The sequence below is a fragment of the Camelus bactrianus genome, chromosome 25 (genome assembly GCF_048773025.1).
Source record: "Camelus bactrianus isolate YW-2024 breed Bactrian camel chromosome 25, ASM4877302v1, whole genome shotgun sequence".
Taxonomy (NCBI): Eukaryota; Metazoa; Chordata; class Mammalia; order Artiodactyla; family Camelidae; genus Camelus; species Camelus bactrianus.
In genome coordinates this window covers 1,210,289-1,232,018 of record NC_133563.1, presented here as the reverse complement: position 1 = coordinate 1,232,018, position 21,730 = coordinate 1,210,289, and the positions used below count along the sequence as shown (strand labels likewise).

Genomic DNA, 21,730 nt, shown 5'->3' with positions numbered 1-21,730 from the left:
CTGGAATTTGAAATTTAAAAATAATACCCTTTACAAAAGTAGTCCCAAAATGAAATACTTAGGTATAAATCCAACAAAATATAGAAGGGATCTAAACATAGAAAACTGCATAACTCTGATGAAAGAAATTAATAAGACCTAAGCTTTATTTATAAATGAAGTGACAGTCCATGTCCGGCAGCTGGAAGACTCAATGTTGTTAAGACGTCAGTTCATCCCATCTTTGTCTCTCAAAGTGGTATCAATCAAAATCCAAGCAAGCCATTTTGTAGTACTGACAAACTGTTTCTAAAATTTCTATGGAAAGTTCTGCTCCGAGCTGGCCCTGAGCAGGGCAGCGTCGTCTGGGCGGCTCCATCCAGGACGGCTCCCCACCCCCGGGCCTCTCCCCTCTCGTTCAGGAGTCCCCTTGCCACGTAGGCTTCTCGGATCTACTAGGATTTAATACCGCGGGGTGAGGTGAGGGCAGACCCGGGAGGGTCGTTACCGCAGAGGAGCTGCAGTGCCATCAAGATGATGGAGGTACTGCCAGCTGACTCCCGGAAACTGCTACACCCGCTGAATGCCCTGCTGGGACAGGAGCCGAGATGTCAGCCAAAGGTCTGCGGCTTGAGACTGGAATCTGCCCACGATAATGGCCTTAGAATGACTGCACAACTAAGAGGCTTTGAAGTAAAAGATCTTCTTAGTCCGACTCAGTTCTTTGGCTTTGACACAGAGACGTTTTCTCTAGCTGTGAATTTACTGGACAGATTCCTGTTAAAAATGAAGGTACAGCCCAAGCACCTGGGGTGTGTTGGACTGAGCAGCTTCTACTTGGCTGTAAAATCAGCAGAAGAGGAAAGGAATGTCCCGTTGGCAACTGACTTGATCCGAATAAGCCAATATAGGTTCAGGGTTTCAGACTTGATGAGAATGGAAAAGATCGTGTTGGAGAATGCGTGTTGGAAAGTCAAAGCTCCTACTGCCTTTCAATTTCTACAACTCTGTTATTCACTCATTCAAGAGAACGTGTCACATGAAAGGAAGAACAGCCTTAATTCTGAAAGACTAGCAGCCTAACGTGAGGCATGCTACTGCAGGATCACAGCTCCTAAAGCCAGGCCGTCTGCGTTGGCACTATCACTGCCTCGCAGATCAAGCACAGACGCGTGTAGAGTTAACGGGAAGAGTAGAGAATCTTCAGAGCCATTCCAAGATGAATGGCAGAGATTTGACTTTCTGGCAAGAGCTCGCATCTAAGTGTTTAACTGAATATGCATCAAACAAGTGTTGCAAACCAAATATTCAGAAGTTGAAATGGATTGTTTCTGGGCAGACTGCATGGCAACTGAAGGATAGTTACTACAGGATAACCCACCTTCCAACAATTCCTGAAACGGGCCCTGAACTGGATTATTACAGCAACAAAAAATAAAAACAACACTGAAGACTGTCTCTGCAATCCTGAGCTGTGGGTTCCATAATGTTACAGTGGATTTAAGCAGTGAAGCCTCAAAACATCACAACTAGATCAGCATTGATGTTCTCACATTTGGGAAAACCTCCTAATTAACATTACCCTGTAGTGGAATTACTCAAATTTGAATTCACCTGTGAAGCATTCGAATCAAAGCTAACAGTATAAATGTGAAGTGCTGACAAGCCTGGGGAGGTAAACTACGAATCTTCATTTCTCATGTTGAACCAGCCTTCTCTGTTGGGTCAATATATTGTATTTAGGTGGTGTTAAAAATGGATACTTAATTCAAATTAGGAGGTTTGCATCAAAACCAACATTTCACAAATACACTTTTAAGGCATAACAAGGATCACTATTCTAGGCAGTGAAAACAGTTTCTTGGCACCCATAATGCAAGTCAAATAGGTAATCCAGAGATGTGGACTTTATTGCTACATGGGAATCACATTTAAATTGGAGAGTATTTCATATAAAACAAAACTACAGACCTAGTAATTTTGGCATATTACGTTATCTTTAATATTTTTCTAGAAACCAGGTGATGTTTGTATCCATGATAAAAAAAGTTTTATACAAAATTTACTGCCTCAATCTAGTCTCATCAAGAAAATTGGTTTTATTGTAGTAGTAATTCAAAATAAATTAGCATCATTGTGAAAATTTTCTGATTTAACACTCCAGAAGTTTTTACTAAGGACTGTTTTTATAAAACTGTCATTGCTTCCAATTTAGAATTTCGCTTAAAAGGAAGAGAATACACTTTCAGTAATTGCCTCTACTGTGCCAAAAGAATTTTAAGAAAAGGAGGCAACTTCATAATAAGGTTGCTGAGGTAGTGTTCAGGATTTCAGTGACTCTCAGGAGATCTACGGTGCTGAAGTATTGTATGTAAATGGTTACTCAGTGCAGTGTGTATACTGAGTCCGTCCAGGATGGCTGTACCCAATTTTGACATCATATTATGGGTAGATATGGACTGGAAAATAAACCAAAGAACTGTAATGTATCTTACACTTTTATAAACCATGTTTTACAGATAACTTTTCAGTTTCCCAAAACACTGATAAATTTCAACATTTTGAATACATCAGTGTTCATTTTGAGGTGCCAGAGGTAACCTGACCAACTACCATTATGTTTTGTTACTAAGGGATATACCTTTCAATAAAATTACTGAAATGAAAAAAAATTTATATAAAGACAAAAGACCTAGATAATAAACACAATAATGAAGAAGAAAAAACAAAGGACTTACACTACCCAATTTCAAGACTTACTATAAATAGCTACAGTAATCAAGCCAGTGTTATATTGGCAAAAAAAAAAAAAACCACGTATACATCAATGAAACAAAATCAAGAATTCAGAAATATACCCATACTAATATAGTCAAGATCTTTGACAAAGGAATAGAGGCAATTAAATGGAAAAAGAATAGTCATTTCAAAAAATGGCACAGAAACGACAGGCTGCCCAAATGCAAAAAAATTAACCTAGATACCAACCTGGAATCTTTGCAATAATAAAATTTAACTAAAAATATATCATAGAGCTACATTTAAAATGCAAAGAAAGAGAAAATCTAAGTTACCTTGGGTTCGTAATGAGTTTTTAGATGCAACACAAAAATTACAATCCATGAAAGAAAAAAAATTGATCAGTTGAACTTTATTAAAATTTTAAAAATTTGTGCTGTGAAAAAAAGAATGAAAAATACGGCACAGACTGGAAGAAAATATTTGCAAAACTGAGTAAGGACTTGTAGCCATAATATACAAAGAACTCCTAAAACTCAACAATAAGAAAAAAAGCCAGTTAAGAAGTGGGCAAAAAAATCTGAATAGACACTATACTAGAGAAGATATACACAGACTGACCATTATGGTGGAATAGAAAGACCCTGAGCTCACGTCCTTTCATAGGCATACCAAAATTACAATTTATGAACACTTATCAATGAAAAAGACCAGAACCTACCAGAAAAGATGTTCTACAACTAACGATGTAAAGAAGATACCACGAGTCAGGTGGGAGGGGTAGAGTCACAGGATAGTCAAGACCCCACACCTTCAGTTAGGTGACCCACAAATGGGAGAATAATTACAACTGCAGAGGTTATCCTACAGAGTGAGGGGTCTGAGCCCCACATCAGGATCCCCAGCATAGGGGTCCTGTGCTGGGAAGATGAGCCTCCAGAACGTTTGGCTTTGAAAACCAGAGGAGCTTAATTTCAGGAGAGCTGGAGAGCTGAGGGAGGAAATAGAGAGTCCACTCTTAAGGGCACACACAAAATCTCACATGCTCTGGGACCCACGGCAGACGCAGTAATTTGAAAGGAGCCTGAGTCAGACACACCTGCTGATCCTGGAGGAGGCCATCAGAGCCCACCCGTGGGGACACAGACACTGGTGGCAGCCATTGTGGGGAACTTGTTCTACCATGTGGACTCTGGTGTTGACAAGTGCCATTTTGGAATCCTCCCCTGAGGTTACTAGCCTCAGGACCCAGCCCCACTCACACCCACCAGCCCCCAGGGACCAGTACTAGGACACCTCAGGCCAAGAAACTAACCAGGCGGAGACACAGCCCCACCCACCAGCAGACAGGCTGCCTTAAAATGACCTGAGCCAAGCGCCATCCCTGGAGATGGCCCTGCCCACCAGAGGGCCTGGGACCAGGCCCCACACACCAGTGCACAGGAACTAGATCCAGGACCCCCAGGGCTCTGCGTCCAGAGACACCCAGGATCCAGCTCCACTCACCGGCAAGCAGACACCCACCCCAGGAAACTACAGTCCCACAGCCTGTGAACCCAGTCTATCCGCCAGCAGGCTGGCACCAGCCTTGGGACAGGCTGGGCCACGGTTCTGCCCACCAGCAGACCAAAACAAACTTTGGGACACTCCAGACCCTACAACCAGCTACGTCAGGAACCGGCCACACCCACCATCAATCCAATATCAGCCTGGGGACTCCTGTGCCCTGCAGCCAGATCCCAGGACCCAGCTTTGCCTGCCAGCGGGCCAGCATTAGCCCCAGGGCTCCCTGGAGTTCTGGCACCCCCAAGGAGTGGCTGACAGCCTTCGCACAGGCAGGGCCAGCAACCAACCAGACCTGGGGCCAGCCAAGCCTACAAAAGTGCCCACAGTAGTCAGCCTCCAACAACAGAAGGACCCAAGCAGCCCACACAGGGGGCACCCCTGGGACATATAGCTCTAGTGACCAGAGAGAAGTGCACTGCTGGGGCACACAGGATGTCTCCTACAAAAGGCCAGTTCTCCAAGGTCAGGAAATATAACCAACATACTATATACACAGAAATTTAAAAAGCAAGTAAGACAAATTGAAGAGATAGAGAAGAGTGCTCCAAATGAAGAAACAAGATAAAACCCAGAAAAACTAAGTGGAAACAGCAAATCTACCCAAGAAAGAGTTCAAAGGAGTGACTGTGAAGATGATCAAAGAACTTGAGAGAAGAATGGACAAAGAGAACAAGAAATTAGGTGTTTTTAACAAAGAGCTATAAAATGTAAAGAACAACCAAACAGGTGATAAATACATTACTGAAATGAAAAGTACACTAGACAGAAACAACGGTAGACTAAACGATACACAGAAAGGTTATCAATGAGCTGGAAGACAGTAGTGGAAATTACTAAAGCTAAACAGAAAAAAAGAAAAGCAAATAAAAAGAAATGAGGACAGTTTAAGAGGTATCTGCATGCTAACATTCACATTATAGGAAGCCCAGAAGGGGAAGGGAGAGAAGAAGAGGCGAACAACATATTAGAAGAAATAATAGCTGAAATGTCCATAACCTGGGAAAGCAAACATGTTCAAGTCCAGGTGATATATATATATATATATGTAAAAACATTCCATCCAAAAGCAGCAGAATACATGTTCTTTTCAAGTGCATATGGAACATTCTCCAGGACAGAGAACATACTGGACCACAAAACAAGTCTCGGCAATTTAAGAAAATTAAAATCATATCAAGCATATTTTCCAATCACAATGCTGAGACTAGAAATCAACTTCAAGAAAAAAAACCTGCAAAAAACACAAACACATGAAGGTTAAACAATATACTACTAAACAACCACTGGTTCACTGAAGAAATCAAAAAGAAATTTAAAACTACCTTGAGGTAAATGAAAATGAAAGCACAATGATCCCAAATCTATGGGATGAAACAAAAGCCACACTAAGAGGGAAGTTTATAGCAATACAAGCCTACCTCAGGAACCAAGAAAAAGAAAAAAGAAAAAAAAAGTAACATCTAAAAGGAGCTAGGAAAAGAACAAACAAAACCCAAAGTTAGTAGAAAGAAGTCATAAACATCAGAGCAGAAATAAATGAAATAGAGACTATAAAAGCAATAGAAAAGATCAATGAGTCTAAGAGCTGGTTCTTTGAAAAGAATTTAGCAACACTGATAAATCTTTAGCCAGATTCATCAAGAATAAAAGGGATAAGGCCCAAATCAGTAAAATCAGAAATGAAAGAGAAGTTGCAACTGACACCACATGAATATAAAGGATCATAAGATATTACAATGAACAATTGCCAACAAAATCAACCTTGACAAAAAGACAAATTTCTAGATGTTTACAATCTTCCAAGGCTGAACTAGGAAGAAGTAGAAAATTTGAACAGACCAATTACCAGTAATGAAATTGAATCAGTAATTAAAAACTCCCAACAAACAAAAAACTGCAGGACCAGATGACTTCACAGGTGAATTCTACCAAACATTTAGTGAAGAGTTAACAACTATACTTCTGAAACAATTCCAAAAAAATTCAGAGGAAGAAATGCTTCCAAAGTCATCCTATGAGGCCAGCATCACACTTACACGAAAATCAGACACAGATATCACAAAAAGGAAAATTACAAGCCAATATCACTAATAAAATAAGAAGCAAAATTCCTCAACAAAATATTAGCAAACCAAAACCAATAATACATTAGAAGAATCATACACCATGATCAAGTGGGCTTTCTCCCAGGGATGCAAGGATGGTTCAGGATCCATAAATCAATCCATCTGACACGTGACATTAACAAACTGAAGAATAAAAACTGTGTGATCATCCTGTTAGATGCAGAATATTCTGACAAAATTCAACATCCATTTATAATAAAAACTCTCAACAAAGTGGAACATTAGAGCATTTTCACACACCATATAGAAAAATAAACTCCAAATGGATTAAAGACCTAAGTGTAAGACCAGAAATGATAAAACTCATAGAAGAAAACATAGGTGGAACACTCTTTGACATAAATTGTAGCAATAATTTTTGGATCTGTTTCCTAAGATAAAGGAAACAAAAGCAAAAATAAACAAATAAGACCCAATTAAACTTAAAAACTTTTGCATAGGAAAAGAAACCATTGACAAAATGAAACAACAACCTACTGAATGGAAGAAAATATTTGAAAAAAATATGCAAGCAAGGGCTTAATACCTAACATATATAAAAGCTAAAACAACTCAATATCAAAAAACCAAACAACCTGATTTAAAAATGGGCAGAAGACCTGAGTAGATATTCTTTCAAAGAACACATACAGATGGCCAACAGACACATGAAAAGATGCTCAACATCACTAATCATCAGAGAAATGCAAATCAAAACTACAATGAGGCATCACCTCACACCTGTCAGAATAGCTATCATCAAAAAGTCCACAAATAAAAACTGAAGGTGAGGAAGTGGGAAAAAAAGGAACCCTTGTACACTGTTAGTAGGAATGTAAATTGGTACAGTCACTGTGGAAAACGGTATGTATGGTTCCTAAAAACACTAATAATAGAACCACCATATAATCCAGCAATTCCACTCCTGGTTATACATCCAAAGAAAATGAAACCCTAATTCAAAAACATTCATGCACCCCAATGTTCGTAACAACATTATTCATAATAACCTAGAACAGAAGCAACCTAAGTGTCCATCAACAAATGAATGGATAAAGAAGATGGGGCATACGTATACAACGGAATACTACTCAGCTATAAAACAGAAGGAAATTTTGTCATTTGCAACACCATGGACGGACCTGAAGGGCATCATGCTTAGTGAAATAGGTCAGACAGCAAAAGACAAATATTGTATGGTATCACCTATATTTGGAATCTCAAAAATAGAACAAACTAGTGAATGTAACAAAAAATAAAGATAATATCCAGATGGTAAATAATCATTTGAAAACATTTGTAGTAGTTTGTCACAGGGAATTAGTAACTTTCATTCTAATGAGATACCCATTATAATGGCTAAACATCTTCCACAAAACACCCTACAAATTTTACTATACCAATTCCTGGCTAGGATCTGGGGCAATAGGAACATTCCTTCATTGCTAGTGGGAAAGCAAAACGGTGTAGCCACATTGGAAGACATTTTGGCGTTTTCTTACACAGCAATCATGCTTACCCAACTGGTTAAAAACTTATGATCATATAAAAACCTGCATATGAATATTTAGAACAGCTTAATTCATAATCACCAAAAATTGGAAGGAACCAAGATATCCTTAAATAGGCACATGGGTAAAATAATTTTGGTACATCTACATGATGGACTATTATTCAGTGACTTTAAAATGAGCTATTAAGCCATGGAAAGAAATGGATGAATCTTATATGTGTATTGCTAACTGAAAGAAACCAGTCTGAAAAGGCTATGTAGTATGTAATTCTAATTTTATGACATTCTGAAAAAGACAAATTTATAAAGACACAAAGATCACTCATTGCTGGGATTTTAGGGCAAAAAGGTAGGGTTGAAAGGATGAGGACAGAGGATTTTTTAGGGTGGGGAAACTTTTGCATGACATGGTATGATGAACACATGACATTATGCATTCATCAAAACCCACAGAAATTTACTGTGTAAAGAATGAACTTTAATGTATGCAAATTCTTAAATAATCATTTATGTTCAGGAGATCACTGGATGGAATACAGAATGTGACTAAACAATTTAGCCGTCTTAGAAATGTAAGAAACAACCTCATGAAGGGCGTAAGGGAAAGATGTGCTGACCTAAGTAAATTTGGAAATAAACAGAATCTATAAACTAAAAGTGAAAGAAACTGTTCATAGCACTATACTATAGTCGATAAAACTGTTTCTTATGTGGGTATAAGTTAAACATTCTGATATTGTTATGCATGTATACTGGAATTTAACAATTATGTAAATAAATGGCTGAATGGGGGAGCCCTGTTTCTTACCGCTGGAGTGAGAGGTTACTGATAAGCTAAGGGGGAGGCTAGAATAATTCATGTAGTAATGGTTTAGAGTCTGAGATATCAGTATGAACTCAAGTTTTGCTTAAAGATACATATGGGTCCCCATAGAAATATTTGCAGAAATGTACACATACATGAGTAAATATATACATATATTTCTTTGCTCTATCAGCTGAGAGAGCTTGAAGCACCAATGAGTGCATCTGTCACCCAGATCTTGCTTTCTAACACCAAAAAAATCAGAGCTCCTTGGAGAAGTAGCTGATTCTGGGACTGGGGAAGAACCTATAAAAGATGGGCCTGAAACATCTTATAGTATCAGAAAATAAGGAAGTACTAAAAACCACTCACAATTATGAGGATATGTCAAAGGCATACAGAAGTCAACTGAAATAGCTCCCAATGGCCAACAGGGGGAAAATCTGAGTAACAAAGTTGAGTAGTATTGAAAAATCCCATACAAGATCGCTCATATGTGGAATGTAAAAAAAAAAGAAAGAAAAGAAAAAGACAAATGAACATAAATACAAAACAGAAGCAGACTCACAGACATAGAATACAAACTTGTGGTTGCTGGGGGGAGGGGGGTGGGAAGGGACGGGACAGACGGGGAGTTCGAAATTTGTAGATACTGACAGGCATATGTAGAATAGATAAACAAGATTATACTGTATAGCACAGGGGAATACATACAAAATCTTGTGGTAGCTCATGGTGAAAAAGAATGCGACAATGAATATATGTATGTTCATGTACAACTGAAAATTATGCTCTACACTGGAAATTGACACAACATTGTAAACTGACTATAACTCAATAAAATAAAATTTTAAAAAGTAAGTTGAGTAGTATTAGATTATAATACAAAGTACATAACTATCCATATGTGAATAGTGTAATAAATATTGAATAAACAAATAAGTAAAAAATAAAAAATAGATAAACTCCAATGTACAATTCTAAATAAAACTCATGCAGACACTAAATCTTCAAGGAGGCAGAGCATAACTACCCACTCCTTAAGTGTGGGCTGCCCATAATGACTTCCTTCCAAAGAGTCAAGTAAGGGAAAGGGAACGAAAGAGTAAACTTTACAGCAGAGAAATGTGGCAAACACTACCTCAGCCTGGCGGTCATGGTCACATCAACAGTCATAAGTCATGCTGATAGTATGTACCTTTCATATGATGTGTTGGCACTTTATGTCTGTGAACTTCCTCCCCAAAATACATAACCCTAGTCTACTCATAAGAAAAATGTCAGAAAAATCCCAGTCAAGGGACAGTCTACAAAACGCCAGACTACTCCTTCCTAAAACTGTCAAGATCTCAAGAACAAGGAAAGTACAAGAAACTGTCTTAACCAAGAGGAACCAAGGAGATATGACTATGAAATGTAATGTGCCATCCTGGACGGGATCCTGAAACAGAAAAAGGACATTACGTAAAGACAAAGGAAACTGAATAAAAGTATGGACTTTAGTTCATGTAACAATATTATCTCATTAATTGCAACAAATGAACCACACTAACATAAAATGTAATAATAAAACTGGATGTGAGGTATGGTAATTCTCTACACTAGCTTCAGAGTTTTCTGTAAACGTAAAACTGCTCTTAAAAAGTTATATAGAATTAAAATACTTTAAAATATTAAAAAATTTTGCCATGTTATCAACATGATAAAATCAGTTATGTTCATTCATGTTAAATCTTGAAAGCTAACACACATCAAACTCAATAATCAACTCAGTAGATTCATTTTCTTAACTCCAGGCATTCCGCCCTGGCTGTCATGTTTTCTATGGACTATTTGGGGGAATAAATTGTGTTTTATGTATTAGTGTTACACAAGTAAAAATATGTTGATCTGTCATCTTGAAATGCATTTTACTCTAAATTTTATTAACCATATTCATCATAATTTCATGAAGTTGTTACATATTCTTACTTTTCTCTTCAGGAGCATAAGAAACCAAATACAAGGTTAATTCAGATGTGGTCCCTGAAAGCACATCTCCTGGGACCCACTTCTGAAAGCTGGTCATTAAACTCTCAGTTCAAAACAAACCAAGTGCCTAGAAATTGGGCAGAAAATCAAATCATCGAGTTACATACCTGATCCTTCAATGACTTGAAACCAAATATTTAGATAGTTTATCAGGAAAGCTTATTTCTTACATCAAATATTTTTGTCACTTAAGAGTTGTTTTGTGAATATGAAAAAAACTGTCTTCACCTTGAGGAAATGAGTGTATATTAGTTTTTCATGACTAGAAAGAATGTGCTTCTATTCTAGTGAAAAAAATATGTATTTAATGTCACGTCCATGGAGAATCAACGATAACATTTTACGGAGACTGGGAGAAAGGCAACAAGAAAACATCTCCCTATTTACTCATTTTCATGGAAAGATGAGAAACATTTGTTGGAAGAACACCGAGTCATTTGTAGAGAATATGGATTCAAAATTAGCAATGTAAAGATACTCCATTTGTAGGCAAGTTCTGCTACAAAATAAAAATAAATAAATGTTTTAATACAATTGTTAGATATAAGAAAAGGAATACAGTGCATAATTGAATTGCTTTCCTTTCCCCTCCTCCCTGTCTTCATTCCCAGTAGATAATCACCACTTTCCAAGTTAATTTACCTTCCAAAAGAAGATTATCTGTTATTTCTGCCTGGTTAACATCTAATTTCCTTATTTTGGTTAAAATACTGTGACTTTCCCTTGCGAGATCACCGGGCCTCTCTCTCACTGTAAGTATTTTAGGTGGGGCTGCATGCACCCCACCCTCCTCTAGGGGTGTATGTAATCCAAGCCTTGAAAATTAGTTCCATCCATCTCTCAGTTATTGCTTCAAGGATGAGCATGTGACTCTAGCAGATCACTCAGAAAATCTTGAGATTTTTGCTAAACTCATTTTGAAAGAGATGTTTTCTCTCCCTATTTTGACTTGTCAAAATGGTAGGAGCCCTTCTGGAAGCCATCTTGTGACTCTCAGTAGGAAACTTCCCTGAAAGTAGAACCAACCAAAGGAAAACCAGAATTGAAATGGAGAAAGAAGGAGGGACATAGGGAAAGAGAAAGTGATTCGTGAACACTCAGATACAGCTGGGACTGAAGTAGTGTCATTTCCGGGTATTTCAATTACAAGAGCCAACAAACTCTCAACTTTACTTAAACTAATCTGAAACAGATTTCTGTCCCTGTAAACTGAATTGGTCCTGATTAATAACTATCTTTCTTTTTTTATAGCTATCTCAATTTTTACCCATCTTAGAGATTTAGTTGAGGACAATCATTCCATTAACTTACCGAGGCCACCCCAAGCCCAGAGACCACTTTCTCTGAACTCTTTATACATTAGTGTATTTAACACTCAATTTAGTGATACCTCTTGCATTGTTGAAGACATTATTATTCAATTTTCTCTGCGTTTATCAGTCATTTATCAAGAAGATGCTAAGCTCTCAGAGGACAACATTGTCCAATATCTCTTCCCCACCTCAGGTCCCTAAGAGTTTATTAGGGTTGATCGACTAAGTGTTCTCCAGATCTATGTGCAAAAATCTAAGGGTAGTTACTTTCATTACACACATATAATTTGTCCTAGTAACATAAAACCTTGTAAAGGCTCACAGTTTTTAGTTACCGTTCCATAATTGATCCACAAGTGAAGAAATCATATCTTTAGGACCTATACGAAATTAATGAAGGTAGAAGGGCACTGACATGTTTTGAATATTCAAAAGATATTAAGCAAAATCCTTGGGGCTTTATATATATTTACCTTGCTTAATCCTCACCTATTGTGCTAATTCAGTCTTATTATTCCTGCCTTAAAAATGAGAAAATCTCAGCGGGTTTAATTTGTCCAAGATCACAACCTAGTCAAAGTGTATACAAAAATGTATGTATTTCTTTTCTCTTCCCCTAGCACAGTGTCTGGGATACAAAAAGCACTTATAAAATACTAGGCAAATGAATAAATGAAATAATGAATAGTATAGCTAAGATTAAAGATTGTCCTTTTTGGTTTCAGATATCCATTATACCATGCCACCTTCAAACACAATCATGGCCAAAACAATTCCATATATTTTTATCTTCTGTTTTTAAATTACATTGATTCACTTAGCGTTATTCATGTGGAAAGACAGATATTTCTTGATTTCAACAGCACAACCCTACTACAGAGATGAGCCACAATAAACGAAGCATCCTGAGCGAAGTACAAGGACTTTGGAGTCAGAGGGGAATCTGGATACAAGTTCTATTTACTTACTCTGGGTCACTGAACACGTTACCTATGTCTCAAATTATTCATTTATAAAATTGGAATAATGGTATCTTCCTGGAAAAATTATCATGAAGAGTAAATGAAAGTCTGTCTAGTATAACGTCTGGCATACAGAAATCCTTTGCTAGGGTTACTTACTGTTATTACTGTAATATTTTCTTTTGAAGTCTGAACTAATTTTCTCGTGGCCATATAAGTCTTGGTAATGCACAAGCTGTTATATTTTTAACAATTTAGGAGTGATTTACAATATTAAGGAAAAAGATAAATGTCACTTATTAAAAGAGCAACAGATATTCATAAGTAAGCTCTCATAACTGTAAGTGACCCCGATATTAGCAAAAAAAATACGCTTTTAATACATATGACATTCTCAACATAAAGAATTTAGCAATCTCATTACCCATCTAGGAACCCAAGCCAAAAACTAGAAATCTGCTCTTTCCTCCCCATACATATGTAAGTGCCATCAAATACCTTCATCTCGCTCATTAAATATTTCCAATTAATTACCAACTCTTTGCCAAAAATATCAAATTCAGTTTTTACCTTGGCCCTACATTTATTGAAGCCTTCAATAGCTCTAATCTGGAGGGTGTTGCAGTAGTCCAGGTGCAAGATTACGGAGGCTTTAACAGGGTCGAGATTTGGAAGTAACGAAAAGTGATTAGATTTTTGAAGATATTTTAACGGTGGAGACAACAGGGACTAGACGTGGAGTTATTAAAGAAAGAGGAGACTCACAGAAGCCTCTGAACCTGCTTGGCTGGAGCAGCTGCTGAATGGTAGTGCCGTCTCCTGACACGGAGGATGCTGCTGAAGGAGCGAGTCAGGCAGCCGGGGTTAGAGTGTGATTTTAGATATGAGCATGGTAGGTAGCTAATATATATTTTTACAAATTGAGAAATTGTGTTCAGTAACTCACTACTATGCGTTTTTTCCTAGTTGTGTGCCTTTGTCCTTGCTTTTCCCTTTCCCTGGAATTACTTGTCCCCCCACCTATCCCACACTTACTTGGATGAATGACAACTCAAGTGGAGCCTTCCTCAACACCCCAGGCAGAATTAGACTTACCTTCCTCTATTTTCCCATTGTAATTTAGTAATGGTTATGAAAACTAACCATGAATCAAACATTAATTACTAGATGTACAAGGAGGTACAGTCCCTGCCCTTAAAGAGCTTAACAATTTCACAGGGAAAAGGGGACCGAACCCACAAAGTTTTCAGGGCAACGTGTCAAGTGGCGTCACACACAGAATGCTATGAAGCTAAAGACAGGAGGGTGACGGGTAGTCAGACAAAAATCCTAACATTCATTGAATATGTATTTTTAAGTGTAGGGTACTTTAATTGTGTTATTTCATTAATCATCACAACAGCCTATAAGCCAGGCATAAAGGTATAAATACCTACCCCAAGTTATACAGCTTGCGTGTCACAGAACTAGTTTCAAACTCAACCCCTACTCCTAAGCCATTTCTTTGCCAGATCAGATTCAGAGGGGACTTCACGGGAGGGATACGCTCGGGCTGAGACAAGAAAGACTGAAGGCAGAGCAAGCTGTGCATATGAAGGGTTGGCAGGATCCTTCAGAGATAACAGGGGACGAGGGAAGGAAGTTAGACAGTTAATACCGTGCTCAGGAGTCTGGATTTTATCCTGCAGGCAATAGGTAACAAATGAAGGTATCTGAACAGAGAAGTGAGAGAATCAGACGTATACCACAGGAAGGGTACTCCAACACAGAACCTAGAGTAGATTTATATCACAGCATCTATTTTCAGTTTTATTTTAACTTATTTTAATTAGGATATAATTAATTTAATTGATTTCATTTTAATTTATTTTAGAGTGTAATTTATTTTATTTTAATTTATTTTTAATTAGAGTATAATTAATTTTACTTTATTTTTAGAGTATAATTAATTTAATTTAATTAGAATATGTAATTATTTTCAAATTCATGTTTACCTTCTGCTCTAGAATTTGAACTTTAACTGAACTCCATTCCATTCCTTGTACTGTGTGAGCGTGTGTGTGTGTGTGTGTGTGTAGTACTGATTTTAAGTAAGTCTTATTTATTTAGTATTTTTGGTGCCCAACATAAGGTCCGGCAAATAGGAGCATTGCCTAATAACAGTTAGATGAATGAAAGAAAGATGGAGTAAGAGAGGAAGGGCTGAGATTAAAATTTAAGAATTTCTAACTCCAAATCATACTATCATTTCTATGCATAGTTCTGATTAGCTTTAATAAAACATTTTTAAAACTCTGTGTAAGTAATAACCAGTTGAGTTATTTTTGTAAAAAAAAAATCAAAATATTGCTACTTTTAAACAAACACACTGATCACCGTATTCAACACCATGAGGACACAGCCAACACAACCCAGCATGGCAGTACTTTTGCTGTCAAGGACAGCCTTAGACATACAACGTATTGCTTGCATTTCATTATTTCCCACTTCTTTAATTACTTTATTTTAAAACCATAAATAAAAATGAATTGAGTTTCTTCAGTTTTCAGTGTGGAGTTTAGAATCCAGAGGCTATTTTAGGCATTTAGGGTCAAACCCAAGCACACACAAGAAATTGTATTAGGACTACTGGCTTGCAAACAATAGGAAAAGCTGAATGAGCAGGGCAGACGTAAGACAAGCACCAGGGAAGCGCAGAAGCCTTAGAAAGGTCATTAAGGTCAGAACATCTGGGCCAGATGTTCTGTATTCATCTGCCAGATGCATAACTCAGCACCAGAGGTAGGGTGGGTAGGACATTGTGATGGATAGTCCCACCAAATAAGAGTAAGCATTAGGACTAAAAATGGAAATAGATAACACTTTTAAGAACATCTTAAAGGTCAGGCACATTTCCAAGAAAACTGTGTGTATTAACTCATTTAATCTTTCAACAAGTTTGTGAGAAAGGCACTGTCTTTTTACCTCTGCCCAGTTCACAGATTAAGCAGAACAGGGATTTGAACCCAGGAAATGGGACAAAGCAAAGTCATAAGCTTAACCATAATGCTACACGTCTCCTGGATACAGACAGAGTACAGGAAATGAGTACATTGCAAAACAGAAAGGGAAAAGAATGCTGGGCTGCCAACCCACTGATCTGGACCACAGAAAGTGCCTAAGCTAGAAGCCACGTTTTAGGGTAGACACTGCTCTGTACACTCCAAGCTCTGCTGCTGGAGTAGGGTCTGACTTGTAAGCAACCTATCATGAACTCGGTAATTTGAATTTAAATTTTCTCTTTGTTTCTGTGATAGCTGATAAGCCAAGCTATATAAAGATAAGAATTTTAACAGTTTTCTGCTTTTGGCAGAAAAGCAACATATTTATGAGTGTGAAATTGCTTTACATTTTAGGAGGAAAAAAATCATACTGTGGAAATAGAAATTTTGTTTTCCCTTACTTTGGAAAAAGAAATAAAATAAATTATTACAGTTAGAACTTGCACTCATACTCCCAAATGAGTCACCTGTCCCAATAGGATCATTGTTAGGGTGTGAAGTTTGTTTGTTTGTCTGTTTGTTTGTTTGTTTTTAATGAATCACTCTCACTAGACTTTGATTTTCAAGCTGGCAGATGTGTAGCTGAAGAGTCTGCAAGTTTGTATATGCCTGAGAGTAAACATGAGTCTAAGACGATTTGAGAATGCTCCTTCTCTGTAATAAGCTATCTGATTCTCAGTTTCACTAATTTTCACCAAAAAGTTTGAGAAAACAGTGAGGAATTATGAAATTATGAAAAATCAGCCTTCTGCCAATAATCCTGATTTCCAGCGCATAGCCCCTAATCTTGTCATCTCTCTTTGTGGCTAGGACCCCTGACCAGAAGATCACCGGGGCTGTGGAGCCTAGTGGGGGTCCAATGAAACTTGACTGAATAGCTCACATCAAAGGACAGCCTTGCTATCAAGATGCAGGAAACATAGGATCTGGCCTCTGGATGGTGCTCTGAGAGTGTCCCTGCCTTCAGGGAAAATATTCCCACTTAACAAACCCTTTGTTTCACCTCTCTACTTGAGGTCATATTTTTACATTTTGATTGAATAAACCAAACTTTGGGTAACCAAAGCGAAAGGCTCTTAGCAATTCTCATTTAACCTATTAACATTAGTTATATTATGAGCCAATGAAATCTTCAAAATGGTTTCTAAACACACAAATATAACATCAACTGTTCTTAGACTAGGCTTTTTAATGCCAACATTATTTTCTTGAAGTGTATTTAGTGATTCAAAGAGTCATAATTTTTCAGATTACCCAGAAAGCATTTAGTGCATTAAGTGAAGAAAACTACTGTGTACTGGGGAGTCAGGTCATATTCAAGATCTTTGCAAATTCAAGCTATAATCATACTTGTGTATGTGTAGACTGAAGTACATACGTATGTGCATACATAATAAAGTGAAAAATATCACCAAATTTGGAGTCAGAGAGACCTGGGTTCAAGAATCCTGGTACTGCTGTTAACATACAATAGACCCTAGAAAAAAATTATTAAACTTCTCTGAGCTTCACTTCTTCACTTAAAAAATGGGGAAACAATAAAACAGCTAAACATACTGTGCAATTACTAGTATGTGCAAAATTAAGGCCAAGCAATTTACTGTTGGTGGGAATGCAGTTTAGTGCAGCCACTGTGGAAAACAGTATGGAGATTCCTCACGAGACTAAAAACAGACTTACCATATGACCCAGGAATTCCACTCCTGGGCATGTATCCAGAAGGAACCCTAATTCAAAAAGAAACCTGCACCCCAGTGTTCATAGCAGCACTATTTACAATAGCCAAGACATGGAAACAACCTAAATGTCCATCAACAGATGACTGGATAAAGAAGAAGTGGTATATTTATACGATGGAATACTACTCAGCCATAAAAATGATAACATAATGCCATTTGCAGCAACATGGATGTCCCTGGAGAATGTCATTCTAAGTGAAGTAAGCCAGAAAGAGAAAGAAAAATACCATATGAGATCGCTCATACGTGGAATCTAAAAAAAAAAGAAGAAGAAGAAAAGGACAAATGAATTTACGTAAAAAACAGGAACAGACTCATAGACATAGAGCACAAACTTGTGGTTGCCAGGGGCAGTGGGGTGGCTAGGGATAAACTGGGAGTTTGAGCTTTACAGATACTGACAGGTATATATGTAACAGATAAACAAGATTATACTGTATAACACAGGGAGATACATTCAAGATCTTATAGTACCTCACAGTGCAAAAGAATATGAAAATGAATATATGTATATTCACGGATGTCTGAAAAATGGTGCTGTACACCAGAAATTGACACATTGTAAACTGACTATAACTCAAAAAAAAGAAAAATTTTTTTAAAGTGCCACTCACACAGCCTACTTATTTGCTAACAAAAAATGACAGATGAAGGACGGCAGCAGATCTCAGCGAGTGCGCGTCAAGAGGAATCAGATGGTGTTATTTACTACTACAAGCCTTTTCATTTTGCCTTTTTATAAGGTTAAAAAAATTCTTTTTGCAAATTTTACAAACACCCATGTTATCATTTCCATTTTTATTCAACCTGCATATAAGTTAGTTTTCTGCAGGAGCTTTGCATTTTGAGGTTTAATTCTAGGCTCTTTTGAGCAAAGCATTTGTATCTCTCCTAAGCGATCCTATTTGAAGGTCTATCGTTATGTCCAGGATCTTAGCCTAAGATTTAAATACAACCCAAACCGAAACTCTCTAATCAGAGGGGCAGGGTAGAGCTCGGTGGTAGAGCACATGCTTAGCATGCACGAGGTCCTTCCTTCAATCCCCGGTACCTCCATTAAAGAAGTAAGTGAACCTAATTACCTCCCTCCTCAACAAAAAACAAACAATAAAAAAAGATGAGTTTAAAAAAAAAAACAAAAAAAACTCCAATCATATATTTTTTCCAGTTTCTTCAGAAGCTTCTCTTTCATGTGAGAGATTCCAAAAGCTAAATCTAAGCCTGCAGGTCATCTGTCATATTGCTTCTCACTTCTGACTCCCGTTGTTCCGCAGCCCGTGAGGTCTTCCATCATAGGAGACTCTGTCAGCCAGAGACTAAGTACGTGTAGCAGCTGTTTACTTGCAAACACAGAATGTGATGAACACATGGAACAGGAAGATTTTTTATGTTGATATCCTCTCATTTACATTAGATTTTTCCACTGCCCTTTTTCTCTTTTTGAAGTCTGCATGTGTGGTGAATAATCTGGGTTTTTTCCACTAAACTCCACCGAAATGCAGATGACTAGAATGTCACCGAGCGTCGCCAAGGCACCACAGCACAGAAACAGCTCAAGCTCTCAGTAGTGTACTGGTGGCGTTAGTTCTAACAGTACCAGCAAAATGAGCAGGTGTAAGTTCTTACTATATGCCACGCACTGCCCCTGGGGAATTTACATATATTACCTCGGTTATTATTCAAAACCCCATGACATAGGTAGGTGTCATTATCTCTATTTTATTGATGAGAAAGCTGAGATTACAAAGTTTGTTACTTACCAGAAGCCACAAAGCTACTAGGTGGCATAGCTGTGATTTAAGCCCCGACCTGCCTCACTTTACACTGAGAATGAGTGAAAGTGATGCGGGATGAAAGACAGAGGTAAGAGGGGACGGATGGAAGGGAGATGGATAATGGAGCAGAATGTACTTAATCCTTAATTCATTAACAAACATCCACTGAGCCTGGGCAGTGTCCACGCATAAGACAAGTTCCTTGCCTAGAAAGGCATGTTTGGCTCAGACAAGCAAAAGCCCCAGCTAACAACTGCAGTCCTCACCAAAGGGCAATCGCCAAGCAACGCGGAAGCGTGGAGAGAGAGGGTGGGGCCCTGCCTGGAGGAGCTGGAGGAGGCTTCCCAGGGAAGGTGCCTTTCGAGCAGGAATGTAAGCAATACTGGAGGGTTCTCAAGCCGGCTAAGGGTCAGAAGGCCAGAGCAGGTGGAGGCCAAAGGACGCCACCATGGAAGCGCGGCACGTGTAGCCCCCAGTGCTTCAGAAGGCTGCAGGAGAGGATGCGAGGGGAAGACTGTGGGCGTAAGAGCAGAAGGACAGGTGGTTTTCACAGCACGCTGGGATCAGGCATTAGGACAGGGAACAGGAAGGGGAGAGGTGTCACAGGGGGAGAGGAGACAGGGAGGAGACATGGGGCTGAACAGGACCCACGGGGCTGCCAGTGCAACTGACCGCTCTACGTGGCATAACATATGAGACGATCGCAAAATCCATTACATATGTGTATTTTTAGGGGCTTTTTATTATGACTACGGGTTATAATAGTGGGCTACCAAAGAGGGAGTTTTGATGGAAAGAGTCAGTGGCAGATACGAAAGTAATAGTGACCCTCTCCCAGAGCTTTGGGGCCCCAGGAAAGGGAGGTGCAGCCTGAGAAAACTGGAAGCCTGGATAGAGACGGAGAAGAGGTATTTCCGAGCTGCAAATGGCTACTGAAGCACGAGGCAGGTAGCATGGAGACAAACGGACTATTCAACTGTGCTTTCAGCATCGCTGGGGCTGGATATCAGTCATTGGGCAATGAGTGGGACAAGGAGACAGGATGACAGCATCACTATGTCTGCCTTAAAATTAACCAAGCGCTTCAAGTGAGAAAAAACAGCCCCTCTGACTGCAACATAGTTTGAGGAAGTATCATGATGGATCGGCAGGATTAAATATTATCAGAATCTGGGGTGCTATTTTACTGATACTTGGATTAACATACTTTGTCATGTGGGAAGGTGTAGACAGGGAGGGGCTTCAAGATGGCAGAATAGAAAGATGCAGAGCGCACCTCCTCCCACAATTGCATCAAAAATACATCTACATGTGAAACAATTCTCAAAGAATACCTACTAAGCTCTGGCATAAGACCTCAAACAATCAAGCTACAAGCAAAATGTCCATGTAACCAGTTGGGACGATAGGACCTGTGCCCCTGGGAGGCGGCTGCGGAAAAGGAAAGGCTCCCTCACCTTGAGAAGCCCCTTCCGCCGTGGGGAGATCAGCAGGGACAGAAAGGGGCTTCAGAGGCTCAGAGGAGAATGCCGCAGCTGGTCTGCAGCAGACAGAAAAGCGAGGCCAGCACAGAGGATCCACGCCACCCCCTGCATTCCCCAGCCTGGGAAGCACGTCTGCTGGTGAGACTCGGGCTTCAGAAGACAGAACCCAGGGAGAGGACTAGGGCTGGCTGCAGGGAGACAGCCTGAAGGGGCTGGAACGCGGTGTGGACCACAGGAGGCAGTGTGTGCAGTGAGCACAGGTCTGCCATGAAAAAGCCCCAGTGTTAATGCGCATGAAGTAAGAGGCAGGACCCCACCAGAGCAGCCTCTTTCTTCTCATGATCACAGCTGGCACGGCTCCACCTCTAAGAGCTCTGGGAACACGCGAGTGCTGGTGAGTTGCTCCAGGTGGAAATAGGGCTGAAATCTGAGACGTGTCCCAGGTGGCTTTGGCAGATTTACGTGACTGGTGCCTTTGTAAGCTCAGTGCTGCAAGACATCCAAGAAAGTTACTGGTGCGTGACTATGGCAGGTGCTGGTGACTAACTCCAGTGGATCTACCCTGTCCCCTGAGGGACAGGTGGGCAGACTGCCTGCATTTCCACAGCTGAGGCAGGCCAAGAGCAGTGTACTTTGTGATCCCGCACAATGGGTGACAGGTGACACCAGAATGCACAC

General features: G+C 39.1%; 1 protein-coding gene and 1 pseudogene across 1 annotated transcript in view; one reads left to right on the top strand and one right to left on the bottom strand.

The window, feature by feature from the left end:
* Positions 1 to 21,730, bottom strand: part of NECAB1 (N-terminal EF-hand calcium binding protein 1) — a 234,460-nt gene that overhangs the window by 186,759 nt on the left and 25,971 nt on the right. The gene's annotated exons all lie outside the window — the stretch shown is intronic.
* On the top strand, positions 514 to 1,417 carry LOC105079627 (cyclin-G1-like; annotated as a pseudogene).